This window comes from Rhinopithecus roxellana, chromosome 11 (assembly GCF_007565055.1).
Source record: "Rhinopithecus roxellana isolate Shanxi Qingling chromosome 11, ASM756505v1, whole genome shotgun sequence".
NCBI lineage: Eukaryota > Metazoa > Chordata > Mammalia > Primates > Cercopithecidae > Rhinopithecus > Rhinopithecus roxellana.
The window spans coordinates 134165172-134179518 of NC_044559.1; the positions used below are offsets into that span (position 1 = coordinate 134165172).

The 14347-nt window shown below is 49.7% G+C and overlaps 1 protein-coding gene across 1 annotated transcript in view; it reads right to left on the reverse strand.

Moving 5' to 3' along the window:
* Window positions 1-14347, reverse strand: part of CDH23 (cadherin related 23) — a 427857-nt gene that overhangs the window by 258243 nt on the left and 155267 nt on the right. The gene's annotated exons all lie outside the window — the stretch shown is intronic.

Below are 14347 nucleotides of genomic sequence, written 5' to 3' on the forward strand. Positions count from 1 at the left end.
GAACAGGGTGAGGGAGCGTGTGCAGTGAGGGAGAAAAGGCCAGAGGGAGAGGGGCAGAGAGGCAGGAAGGAGGAACCAGACGAAGAGAGCAGTAAAGAAAGGGGGGCAGGGAGGAGGGGCAGGGAGAAGGGGCAGCACAGAAACACAGAGGAAAATGCGGTGAGAACAGTAAGAGGGGCAGGACTGAGGGCCAGAGTGAAAACGGAATGAAGAGGAAAGAGAATTTGCAAGAGAAAAGGGAGGAAAGGAAACTTGGGGAGAAAGGAGCTAACTGAAACCGGAAAATAAAAAGAGACATTCTAGAGGAAAAGTTATGAACACACGAAAAGACGTACAAACATTAAGCAGCAAGAGAAAGGAAGATAGGAGAGAGAGAGAAAAGAAGGATGCCACACCCTCTCACCTTTGGGGTGCACCTGCTCCCTTCACCCCCTGTAAGATTTATGCTGTACCCTTGACCAAACTTTGGCAAAAAGCCCTACCATTTCCACTGTAGGTGCCATCTCTAAAGGCGTTATTAATATTTATGGAATGCTTGCTAGATGCCGCTACGGTCTTTAATATCTTATTATAGAGCCTGTTATAAAATGCATTAGTAATAAATTCCTGACAGATGGAGTTCTGACAAGGTGCAGGCGCCTCTGTGGATCAGAGCTGGTGACAGAGCCTCCTGTGCTGCTCAGAGGCTGGGCTGCTGCCTGCTGGGGCTGGGGTGGGGTCGTGGAGAGAGTTACTGGGATTCTGCCCCTCCGTCCTCTGCCCTTGGTTGCATTTTTACACACCTTCACTCCCTGCTTCCTTTTCCCAGATGGGGAAAATGGAAGGTCAGAGAAATGAAGCCACTTGTACAAGGTCACACAAATTGCAAGTGGTGGAATCAGGATTCAAAGTCGGGTCACCTTTCTGTGCCCAGGCCTCAGGACTCCAGAGATAAGGATGGAGAGTGGGTTCAAGGCCCCTCCTAAGTGGGACTTCCTGGTCTGGAAGGGCTGCGGATGAGGGTGGCAGCTGAAGAGGCCTCTAGGTAAGAGAACAGAGGATTGGTGGGGAGCTTTAGCCTAAAAAGAGCTTCGGAAGGAAGGAGGGCACTCCAACATCGCACCCTTCCACGGAGAATAAGGAAAGGGGGCTCCCGTTGGAACAAGAAGAATTCAAGTCAGAGGCAAGGAACTTTCTGAACATGGGCTCCTGGGGCAGAGGAGAAACCACTTCAGTTTCTGTTGGACGCTAAAGCAGGTGCCTCTTTACCGGTGATTCTGGAGGCCTACTGGGATGCTTCGGGAGGATGTCATTCCCAAATATGGGGGCTTGTGGCATTCCAGCTTAGGGGGGAGCAGTGATGGAGGAGAAATGCGGTCTATAGGAGAGGTGGGCTGTGTTTCTTTCTCAAATAAGCAAGAAGGCACTTGAGCGCAGGAGGACAAGGTCCACACAGGACAATGCAGGGGAGAGAAGCAGGAGGGGCGAGTGCCCACGGGGCATCAACACATATCTCAGGGAGCCCCACTCTGGTCATGTGTACCCTCATGTGTACCCGTACTCCAGCATCTCTGTCTGGAGGAATCGGGGAGCAATAATTTGGCGACATCTCTTCTTTCTACCAGTATCTGCTCTCTTGGGTGAAATGTACTGGATCTAAAAGGTGCCAGGTATGCTCTGAGAGCCGGGGTGGGCTGCCAGCTCTGTGGGCTGGGCCCTAAGTCACTCACACCCTGACATGGCTGGAGGACATCTCTCTGGGCCTAGGCTGGTCTCCCCAGCTGTTCTGGTCTCCTCCAGAGCCAGCCCAGCACCCTCCCATCTCCAAGTCCCTCCTCAGAGTCCCTGCTTTGCAGCCTCCAGCTGTGTACTGGCTTTTTGCAATCCCTGGAAGACACTCATCAAAGTGCTTACCAAATGGCCCTCCTGACCTGCTGCAGCCATACCGGACATCCTCCTCTTTCCCGACTCCCACTCTTCACCCTCCTCTTCCTTTTTGTTATTTACCTTGGCCACCTCTTTAGTCCTGGCACTGTCACTTGTGCATAGAAGGCATTCAATAAATGTTTTAAAAGAATCAGGATTTTGTGGTAAACATGGCAGATTGAACACATCCATTTATTTCTGTTTTTGTCCCATCCCCTCACCAAAATGACAATAAAGGAATTAAAAATGCATAAATCCACAAGGGCAAAAAGAACAGGAGAGGAGACAACAGCAGATGAGAGATGTCAACAAAATTCTGGAAACTGGAAACAGACGGGCCAGTTATAACTGCCTGAGGAGATGGGCGAGCTGAAGCTCAGGCCTGTGTCTCGGAACACTGGAAAAGTTCGGGACTTGGAGACAGCAGGTGATGCTGAGTGGGAGGGAATGGGGTGAGGCTGGACAGCTTTAAAAAGAGTGGTTAGACTCCCAGATCCCTTCCCCAACTCTTGCAGAAAATGTGAGATTTACTTTCTAGAGGGTCTGAGTTAGTTAAGCTCTGGATTCATGGCTGGAAGCTGAACCAGGCACTGAAAACAGGGAGCCTCCTGAACGCTCCAGGCAGTAAAAAGGAGAACTGGTGCAAGAGAGAAAACACGAATATTGACATGTCGTAGATCCCTCGAAAGAACAGCCAGGTCCTCCTCCAATCATCCCATAATGGAGCCCACTGGCGAACAAGCAGTCCCAACCGTGCCCTGCTCTACACATACACAGCAAACTTCCAGGCAGCTATGTGTGAACTCACCTGTATATATGAAGAGACAACTAAGGATCACTAAACATTTGAGAAGAGCCTGTAATGTGAAAGACAGAGTGGGAAAAAACAGTAAAAAGGAATAACAACAATAAGCATCTTTAATATCCTCAGAGAGACAAGACACAACATCTTTGGAAAAAGAATATTCCAAGAGGAAAAAAGGCCCGGTAGAAATGTAAAAACTCAACAGAAGAGCTGGAAGATAAAGAAATTTCCCCAAGAGTAGAAACAAATTCAAAGAGAGGAAATGGGAGAGAAAAGTAAGAAAATTAGAGGAGCAGTTCAGAAGATCCAACATTCCAACTAATAGGAATTCCAGAGGAAAAAAAATACAGGTCAGGCATGGTGGCTAATACCTGTAATTCCAGCACTTTGGGAGGCCGAGGCAGGTGGATCACCTGAGGTCAGGAGTTTGAGACCAGCCTGGTTAACATGGCAAAACCCCCGTCCCTACTAAAAATATGAAAAATTAGCTGGGCGTGGTAGTGGGTGCCTATAACCCCAGCTACTCGGGAGGCTGAGGCAGGAGAAACGCTTGAACCCAGGAGGCAGACGTTGCAGTGAGCCAAGATCACACCATCACACTCCAGCCTGGGTGACAGAGTGAGACTCTGTCTCAGTAAATAAATAAATAAATAAATAAATAAATAAATAAGTTAAAAAAAAGAGTAAATGAAGAGGAAGAAATCATTCAAAAAGTAACATAAGAAAATCTCCCAGATCTGAAGGACATGTTTCCAGATTGAAAGAGACCATTATGTGTTCAGAAGAAAGACTTATACTGAGGCATAAAACCATGAAGTTTCAAAAACATTGATTATTTTTTTAAAATCCTGAAACTTTCAGAGGGAAAACAAAAGGCCACATACAAAGGATCAAGAGTCAAAGTCGCACCAAAGTTCGTAACAGTGACACTACAGGCTGAAACACTAAGGAAGAAAGAATTTCACATTACAAAGAACACTATTTCCATTCCAGAATTCTATACGCAGCCAAACTATCAACAAACAAAAGCACAGCATGGACATATTGTTCAGATGAAGTGAAAAAAAATTCCCATGAATGCTTCTTTCTGAAAATTACTGAAGAATGTACCTCATCATAACGAGGGTATAAACCAAGAAAGAGGAAAATATGACATTCATGAAACGGGATCCAACAGAGGAGAAAGACAACAGATTTCTCAGAGTGACTCTCTTTTCCTCCCCAACGCTCACCCCACATCAAGCCTCCAGATCACCACACAAGTCAGAACACAGCTGGTCCAGATTGAGACAGGAGGGTGGACACTCCAGGGAGAATGTTGTTAAGAAAAATGCAAATCAAATTTTAAAAATTCAATATACTTTGAATATGCTGAGAGGCTCCCTATATCAAGCATTAAGGAACACTAAGAAACTAAAAAAGAAGTGATTATTAATTCTAGGGAAAATAAAAGAGGAAATACAATTACAGTATATTATGTGGCTCAGCTGTGAATAACATTTACATAATCATAATACTGTGTACACCAAATGATGTTTTAGCTAAAAAGAGAAATATAATTATGTTCAGAGGATGGACAGTGAATGTTAAGAGAAGGGTGTTTATGTAGGGTGTATGTATGTTACGCGTAGGACGTAGTGAAATTTAAGAGTAGGATGTTTGTGTAGGGTGCACGTATGTTAAGAGTAGGGTGTAGTGAATGTTAAGAGTAGGGTGCGTGCTCCATTGTGTGTGTATAGCTAAGATAAGGTAGAGGATGGTGTAAAAGTGAAATTCTCATCCTTCATAGGTGGAAATCAATAGATAATATTCAAAACTAAAACAATGTATAAGCATGTGATTTAGAAATAAGAAAGTAAATATCAGAAATTGAATGAGATTCTCTCAGGGTGGGAAGCAGGAATGGTAAAGAATGAATCAGGGTCTGCTGCTTTTATTATAAGCTGAGCTGTACTATTTGACTTTTAAATTCATACATATATTGCTTCGATAAAAGTTAATATCAAAATTAAAAACAGTATTTCCCTATGGCTGTACCACCGAGTGTCCGCCTTCCTTTCTTTTTCTTTTTTTTTGAGACTGAGTCTCGCTGTCACTCAGGCTGGACTGCAATGGCATGAACCTCCGCCTCCCGGGTTCAAGCAATTCTCATGCCTCAGCCTCCCCAGTAGCTGGGATTACAGTCTTGCGTCACCATGCCCAGCTAATTTTTGTATTTTTAGTAGAGGCAGGGTTTCACCATGTTGGCCAGGCTGGTCTCGAACTCCTGACCTCAAGTGATCTGCCCGTCTCAGCCTCCCAAAGTGCTGGGATTACGGGCATGAGCCATGGTGCCCAGCTGCCTCTTCCCTTTCAACTCTGCCCCCTGTAATGGCTCCTGAAAGTCCCTGCCCTAAAGCACTCATCCAGCATCTCATTTTCCCCAAAAACACCATCACGTGCTCCAAGGCAAAGTCTCCCAGACCTTGACCGTCACCATAGTCTCATCAAACCTTCTCTCTTTAAACTCTTCTTTCACTGCTGCTCCACTGGGCCCTCGATTTCAGTTCAACTGTTCCACATGCCAGCCCCAAAGTGTGGTCCCCTCCCAGGTCCGTGCTCATGGTGCCTCTGTCTTTCCGACCTGTGTTCCTTTGGATATTTTCCCTAGAGGGCAGAGGTCAGATATCACCACCCAGTGACTGACACTCCCTCCCTTCTTAGAAGAGGTTGTTGGCTCCACCCAGGCTTCTAGCACACATGCCTGGGTCGGGGGCGAGACACCCTCCCCCTCACCCCATGCACACATGTGGGACACGCAGGGCTACGTGGAGTCTCATCAGTGGGACATCTGGGGCCTCCCCCACTTCTTCTCAGGAGCTTGACTTTCAAGGCCAAGTGTGATACCCAAGCATGAAATGGCCCCAGCTCCTTCCTATTCAGAGACTAAGGAGCTCCAAGGCAAGTTTCCTTACCCTTGACTCCAACCCAGTGACCTTCCTGTAGAATGAATGACAGTAGAATTTGGAGATCCCCCAGTGCCACCTGCCATCACTGACAACATTCCAGGGCCATCCCTGCACCTGCCTCCTCCAGGCTCTCACCGCACCCTCTCACTTGCAAACCAGCAGGAGCAGAGGGAGACAGCACATGGCAGCACAGGGTAGCACGCATCGGGGACAGACGGCTGGACCACATACAAAGGATCAAGAGTCAAAGTGGACCAAAGTTCATAACAGTGACACTATAGGCTGAAACACTAAGGAAGAAATAATTCCACATTATAAAGAACACTATTTCCATTCCCAGCAGTTGGCTAAGGGCTGTGTGCAAAGAAAATGGGAACAGGAAGGGCCATGATGTAGGTGCAGCCCTGGTGCCTGCCCTGGCCCCAGCACCCAGGATATCTGCTTTTAACACCAGGCAGCATGTACCAGGTACCATCCCCTCCCTCATGGGCTGGGCTTCTGTTTTCCTCTCCATGAAATGGAAGGAAACCAACAATAAAGGTATGAGTTGGGAAATCCAGTTCTTAGTTATTTAGAGCCATCATCTCATACCCCTCCCTGGCCAGAGTGATTGGTCTCATTGGCTGCTAGAAGCCTCATACCCTCCTACCCTCAAGTAGGGACTTGGAAACAAGCTTCTGGAGACCAGGAAGGATCCGTGTGGTGCCCATATTCCTCTCTATGCACACTGGGCTGATTAGGAAAATCCCAGAAACAACTGCCCCAGACTGCGTCACAGTCCGGCTGCTCTCCAATAACAATCTTCCTGACTTCCTTCTCTGTTGCTATGCAATGTCAACATAAACATCTGATGCCTCAGTGTTTCCATCCAGGAAATGGGTATAGTAATCCCTATACTATCTTCTATATAGAGCTGGGGTGGAGATAAAATGAATTAACTACGGAAACATGTTTTGAAAAATCAAAGGCCAAAAAAAAAAATTCTCACAACTTTCTGCAGAGGCAGAAAACTTCAAGAGAAAAATCCAGGGAATGATACGATGTGATCTATAAGAAGAGTCCTGTCTAAAAAGCTAGCCTGCAGTCCAGAAGCTGGGCCATCACGGTTCCAGGGCACTGTCTCTGAACTCAGGGCTGCAGGGGCTGGAGGCATGCAGTAACCTTGAGACTTGGTAGAGTCTGAAAAGTGGTGACTGAGGGATGCAAGGAGTCTCCTGGAATTTTTTTTTTTTTTTTTTTGAGACGGAGTCTCGCTCTGTCGCCCGGGCTGGAGTGCAGTGGCGCGATCTCGGCTCACTGCAAGCTCCGCCTCCCGGGTTCACGCACGCCATTCTCCTGCCTCAGCCTCCCGAGTAGCTGGGACTACAGGCACCCGCCACCTCGCCTGGCTAGATTTTTTTTGTATTTTTTAGTAGAGACGGGATTTCACCGTGTTAGCCAGGATGGTCTCGATATCCTGACCTCGTGATCCGCCCGTCTCGGCCTCCCAAAGTGCTGGGATTACAGGCTTGAGCCACTGCGCCCGGCCCGGAATTTTTTTAAAATAAGAAAAAGACTAGCACTTTGGGAAGCTGAGGTGGGAGGATTGCTAGAGCCCAGGAGTTGGAGACCAGCCTGGTCAACATAGTGAGACCATCTCTACCAAAAAAAAAAAAAAGAAAAAGAAAAAATTAGTCCAGTGTGGTGGTGTGCACCTGTGGTTCCAGCTACTTGGGACTCAAAGGTGGGAAGAATGCTTGAGCCCAGGACATTGAGGCTGCAGTGAGCTGTGATTGTACTGCTGCACTCCAGCCTGGGCCACAGAGTGAGACCCTGTCTCAAAAAACAAAAACCAAAAAAGGAAACCTGCTTCATGGAGTTATAGTGAGGCTTATGGGAGACAAAGTGTGTAAAGTGTTTCGTGCGTAATAGGTGCTCAGCAAATCTTTGGCTCTGTCGTAATGCTATTACCTCATGGGGCTGTGTAAGGGTTAAGGTGGAAATGTGCATAGACAAGGGTCAGTAAACTGTAAGGTGCTTTGCAGATGTTACTTATGGTGGGAAGGTCTGGAAAGGGAGGGGAAGGTTCTAAAGGCTGAGGTCCCTGCTCTGCCCTCAGCAGAGACAAAACTCTCAGGGAACCCTCTGGGGATCACATGTCCCCCACCTCCATCCCAAAGGGGAGCACTCTGGGTGTGCAAAAGCCTCTAACACTGCCCTGAGCTCTTTGTACCCAGATGTCCTGCTCACAAATGGGGCTCCATCTCCCTGCCCCCAAATTCATTCCCTTGCATGATGATGAATCACGTTAAACAAAATAAATATGCAAATCTTCTCAGGGCGGGCCTTACATCTATGGGACGCTGCGCCTAACAAATGGATTCTGAATAAGAAGACAGCTCCAGCAAAGCAGGCTCTCTTGCTGTCTCTCCTCCCCTGCCCCTTGGACTCCTCCCACCCCTGTCCCTCTGTCCCCCGCCCGGGTGCGTGTGCATACTGAAGGAGTGGGTGAAGGGGGGAGCAGAGGCCTGGGCAGGCGTTAAGTATGGTGGGGTAGGCCTGGTGCGGTTTCTGCCTCTCCAATCCTGAGGCTACAGCTGCTGGCCCTTCAGGCGGTGTGATGTGATAAGCGGAACCTGTCACTTGGTTCCCTGGGGCTTAAGGGCGGACAGAGCTGGGGAAGGTTTGCACCGGGCTGCAGGGGAGCTGAGGGGTGGTGAGGGCTGGGGGTGTGGGAAGATTGGGGGGCACTGGACCCAGGCAGGGAGAGGGCAATTGCAGAAAGTCACTGGGCTCTGGGGACCTTGGGGAAATGGCTTAAGCTTCAATCGATGAAGAAAGACCAAATGATCCTATTCCAATGTCTATTCCAATGGTTCACACCCCTGGCTGCATATTAGAATCACCTGGGGAGCTTTTTAAAACTATCAGTGCTGGGGCCCAGTCCCTGCCTCTGTATCTTTTAAATTCCCATCAAGTGCTCACTGTACAGCCAAGGTGGGGAAGCACTGCTCTAGCCCAGGAACCCTGTCTTACAGATGAAAAAACTGAAGTTGGGAGTGGGGGTAGTGGCTGGTAGTCACACAGATGGTCCCTGGGGTAGAGTTCTGACTGCAGGTGCCCATGTTAGTGCTGACTCCCTGACGTCCCCTACCTTGCCCTAACATGAATGTAAGGTGGCTTCCCAAACACACAGTACTTCTTAACCTCGAGGGAAGCAGCATGGGTGGAACAAAGCGCCCTGGATGGGGGACAGAAGACCCTGGGCCAGGGTCCCCTGTGTGATCCCGGACAAGAATCAAAGCTTTTTGGCTTTTGAGTCCTTGTCCATTCAATGAGGGGCAGACCACATCACTCCGCACTCCCTTTCTGCTCAGTTGTGAGTCCTTCCTCAAATCCAAGGCACTCTAGTTCCAAGCCAGCCCCTTTGCTCTGGCACCATCCTCAGAATATAGAAAGGCAGTGTGTTCTGAAGCGAAAATCAATGAAAGCATTTCTCTCTCCCTTTTCTTTTTTTTTTTTTTTTCAGAGCCTCACTTTCCAGTGAGACACACGACACTCTCATGTAGACTAAGCGCAGGTTAAAATACTCCACGGCCGACTATGGGCGCTTGCCATGTGCCAGGACTGCGGGGCACAGTCCCTGCATGTGGGCGACCAGTGAAGGAAGGACTTTCTGAGAGTCAAGGGTACCATGTGCCAGGACACCAGAGGCCTGGCCCCCTGTGGCCCCTGTCCCTCCAGCTCTCAGGTGGATCACTAGCTGGAAAGGATGGGAGGACACAGAGACATCAATGCGACAAACCCAAACACCTGTCTTGTTCCCCTCTTCCACCTCTGTGTGACAAGTACTGAAGCTCTCTGAGCCTCAGTTTTCTAATCTGTAAAATGGGGCAATAACACCTTCCTCCTGCATCTGTGGGCTTAGCAGTAGTGATTCTGAGACACTTAGCCTGAGGCCTGGCCCACAGTCATAGCGATAGCAGTCACCATCACTGCAGGAAACTTCCTTATTGCCAGTGGCAGCCTCAGCTTCTTATACTTGGGCGGGGGCAGCCCAAGGAGATCCACTCACCTGAGGAGCATTCCCTGAGAGGGGAGGGTGCCGGATGGCGCCTCTGTCCCTGCTGGGGGAGGTGGGAGCTCCGCTGCAGGGGTTGTGGGAGGAACAGGGTGGGGGGTCCAATTCCTTGGTCTACTGTGCCTTGGAGACCAAGGCCCATTGGGCTCCACTGCTGTCTTCAGGGACAGCTAGAGGTCCTGAGGGTCCTTGAGGTCAATCATGTAGTCTTCTCATGGCACACAAAGACCATGAGAAGACCACCAGGCTGACCCCAAGAAAAGAGGGAAACCAGAATCCTGGGCGCACCCTGCTGGAAGGCTTTCCCAGGACGGCCATGGCCTCATCTGCTAAGATCAAGCTTGACCAAGAAACAAACTAGTCTTCTCTTCCCTACCAGAACCTCAGGAAGGTGCCTTCCGGGTAACTGAAGGAGGTAACCAACCGATCAGGCCTTCCGAGCCCCTTCTGGAATGAAGAATGCAGAGACTCGATTTCCATCTAGAAACAGAGTCCCACCCCTCCCTCCTCCTCCTCCTGGCCCTGGGGTGCCCAGTGAAGGGCGCAACAGCTCTTAGGGCTCCCTGACCTTCCCCCAGGAAGTGGGAGAGACCAGGGGTAGGAATTGCAAATGACGTTCATTAAGCAGGGTGCTAACACCATGAATTGCAAATGAAACCCAGATGAAGAGGACCCTGGCAGCCTTACCTCTGTTTGATATTAATTGGGCGACACTTTGTTTTAATGGTACATTAATTAATGCGGAATTTCGACGGAAGTCCTCGTGACACTCACATTAATACAAATGAATTCATTACCGTCGGTGTTATTACAAGAAATGACAAATAAATCTGTAACAGTGGGACCCTTCAAATAATAATCACGAATCATTAGGTTTGCCGCTCGTTTGTACTGTAGCTTGCAAATATGTGTATATGTTTTCTGCTGCGAGGGAGCCTTGCCTTTTGGCTGGGGGAGGCAGCCGGTGGGGGCTGGTTGTGGGGGTGGAGGGGAAGCGTCTTCCAGACTTTTCTACATTTGCTTTTCCTTCCCTCCTCCACCCACACCAGGACACTCCTCCTGGCTCTTCCCAGAACCTCCCCAAGGCTGAGCAAGCCCCATGTCAGCAGCATAATTGACGCTGCTCCGACCCCTGCAAATCCAACATGCCTGGTGTACACTCACTGGCCTTGAGGATGGGACGGTGGGGGAAGGAGTAACAGCACTGGGGCCCGGGGGTGGACTTGGGCCTGAAGCAGCCGTTCATTCTCAACACGTTTCCCACAGGCAGACTTGTCTTTTTTCTTTTTTCTTTTTTTTTTTTGAGACAGTGTCTCACTCTGTTGCCCAGGGTAAAGCACAGTGGCACGATCACAGCTTACTGCAGCCTGAAATTCCTGGGCTTAAGTAATCCTCCCATGTGTCAGTCTCCCAAGTAGCTGGGACTACAGGTGCACACTACTACATCTAGCTCATTTATGTTTATTTTAATTTTATAGAGATAGGCTCTTGATATGTTGCCCAGGCCGGTCTCAAACTCCTGGCCTCAAGTGATCCCCCCACTCCCAAGCCTCACAAGTCGCTGGAATAGTCAGTCTGGTCTTAATGTGTCACCCCAAACCTCAGAACATCTTGTGGGAGAATTCATATGTACCGTGACCATAACTATATTGGAAGTTTTATGTACTTTCTCCTCTTCAGCCCTCACAACAGTCCCTGAGGCTTTATCCCCATTGTAAAGGAGAAGAAACAGGTGTAGAGAGGTCAAGGCCTTACTCCTTGATCCTAAGAGGAGGGGCCAGGCTGGGGACTCAGCTCTGCCTTAATCCAAAGCTCCCAACACACTGTTTCCAAAGAGAAGTTTCCATCTGCGGAACGCCCGTTCATATCTTGGTAGAGGCAGGGATAGCTGGATAAACCAGCAGGCTGGTCCCAACTCTCCACCCTACTCTGTGCTTCAAGGTCTGTGGGACCTTGTAGTCCCACAAGGTCAAGAAAGGAACCTCCCCAACCCCGCCCCGCAAGCTGGGTCTGCAGCTGCCTTCCTGATCATCTCTCACACCCTTCAGTGCCTTGGAGTTGCAGTCAAGACCATTTTTGTTTCTCTGGGGCAATAAGTGAGGCCCCAAGAAACTACCCTGGAGGAAAGTATAAAACCTGCCTGAGTGACCTAGGTGGATTTTGATCTGAAAACAACCTGCAGGCCGCCTCTCCTCTGTTCTGCACTCAGGGCAGGCAGTGCCAGTCAAGCACAGTGCTCTTCCCAGACTCAGCTTCGGGATTCTCTGGCCAACATGCTAATAAGCAGCTTCCATCGAAGGCTTGGGGTTGGCACATGATTTGAATTGCTGCTTGTTACCCCTGTTTACAACATCTTTCCCTGGAGCACTTTAAAATAGAGCCTAGTCTCCTCTGACAGGGAAGCTCCAGAGCAGTTCAGCTCAGTGGTCAAGAGATCCAGTAAATGACCCCTTTCTGGAGTTCCTCCAACCGCACAGGCTGGGACTTTATGCATCCGTGCCCCCTCCCCTCCTAAATGGGCTAATCGGTCAGTCTTATCATTCACTTACAACAGCTTTCTGACCTTTGGCAAACAGGTGAAACAATATGGAAGCCAAATCCAGCTCTTTCCAGCCCTGAATGTCCACCAATGGGACAAACTCCGTGGGCCCTGGCCAGTGACCTGCCCTCTACTCTGGCCCAGGGAGCCCCAGATCATGGAGGTGAATGCCCTTTAGCTGTTGGCTCCTATTTCAGGGGCCAGATCCTGGCTGATCAGCAGTGGGCCATGACCACATTTGGGTGTCTGGGGGCTCTGGTCCCTCCCCTGCTCACGCTCTGCCGCATTCACACTGGTAATGAATGAACCAATTAATCACCTAACACTGTTAACAGTACTAATTATGCTTGCTCTTGAAACTTGTGGAACAATTATTTACTGTCTCTGCCTCATGAGCTATCAGTTATGGTGATTGCAGGCAGGAAGTCATTTCTCTTGAACCAAGATAGAGGTCTAGTCAGGCTCAGAGCTGGTTTTTCAAGAACCCTCTGGCAGGCTTTGTCTAAGTATGGCAAACCCAGTGGCTTCTTCATGGGGATAGGCTTTGCAGTCTAATAAAGGAGGCAGGTCAACACTGATCTTAAAGGAAGTCTTTATTATACGAAAGTTGTTCCCCTAAAAGATAAAATGACAACCACTAAGTACCACCCTGAGGACTGTACTACTTCCTTCTTCCCTCTGTCTCTGTGTGTACACAGTGCCCCCCTTGGCAAGGTTTGGCATCACACACCCAGAGATCTGCAGGGAGGATGCACATGCACATGGGACTACATTTTCCTCCTGGTTCCCCAAGTTGGTGCTCTACATTGCCTCTTCCCAGCCCACCTCTGAAATTGCTTCCCTTGTCTCCTAATCCCTTCCACTTGGAGGAGAGCTAATGCCTCTGACCAAGATCTACGTGAAGATAAAGAAGACATACTTGGTGGAAGCAGCTGTCAGGCTCTGTGCACCCCTCCTGGACCTCGAGATATTCCTGTCCTCCGACGCCACTGGATTAGGAGCTCAAACCCATATGCCATCACCCCCCTCCACCACACACACACATACATAAAGACACTCTCCCCTCTCTGCCTCCACCCTGCATAACAGTGTGTGATGTGGCAAACACTTATTTATTCAGGCACGCAGCAGGACCCTGCAGGCTGTGGCCCTGTCCCCTGGGCTCCCTCCCCTATCCCAGCCCTCCCGCTGCCCCAGTGCTCATTTCTGAACGTCAGGGCAAAAAGCACTTAGAGCCAACTGCTGAGCCCAAATCTATTCCGGTGCAGAGAAATGCACTCCGTCACCACGCTGCTGACAGGCTCCAGGCAGGCTGGAGGAGTGGCGGCCAGCCTCCGACTGACCCTACCCCACGGGGCCTCTCTTCCAGCTCCTGTCCCTGGCTGGAGTCAAGCACGCCAAGTGGCTTCTTAGCCCTGGCCACAGCAGTTGAGACACCCCCATCTCCATGGAGGCCACTCTGGGTCCCAAACAAGCCACAGTCCACTTGATACCTCTGCAGGAGTCTCAAAGACGGTATAGATTCAGCACGCCTAAGAACAAACTCTGGAAACTGTGTCCTCGGCTCCATGAATGTCAATACATTCCCTCTGCACCCATCACTGAGCCAGAAACCAGACTCTTCCTTGCAATTCCCTCTCCAGGAGCAGTCTGCTCCTGCCCCTCCCACCCACTACCATCCCTGCAGGGACTGGCTCACTGGGCTCCACAGCCTCTCTGGCCCTGTAATGTGGACTGCATAGCGGCGCTATGAATGCTCTGAAATACATATCTGGGCGTGTCGCCACAACCCCATCCCAGTCGTCCAGTAACTCCACAGTGGCTTCCTGCTGACCTCCAGATAAACGCCACAGAAGCCCTTCTACGCCTGCGTGGCCTGGCCTGTCTGGTTCCCCTTCTCTGGGCTTCACTGACTCCTCACTTCCCTCCAGTTCTCTGGCCTTGCACTTCCTCAGATGAACTGGGTGCTGCGCTGCCTCCAGCCGCTGCCTGTGCCATCCATCTGCTAGAATCCTTTTTTCATCTTCACCCCCAACTCTTGCCTATTCAGCCTTCACATCTCAACCAGGCCTGTTTCCTCCAGAGGCTTC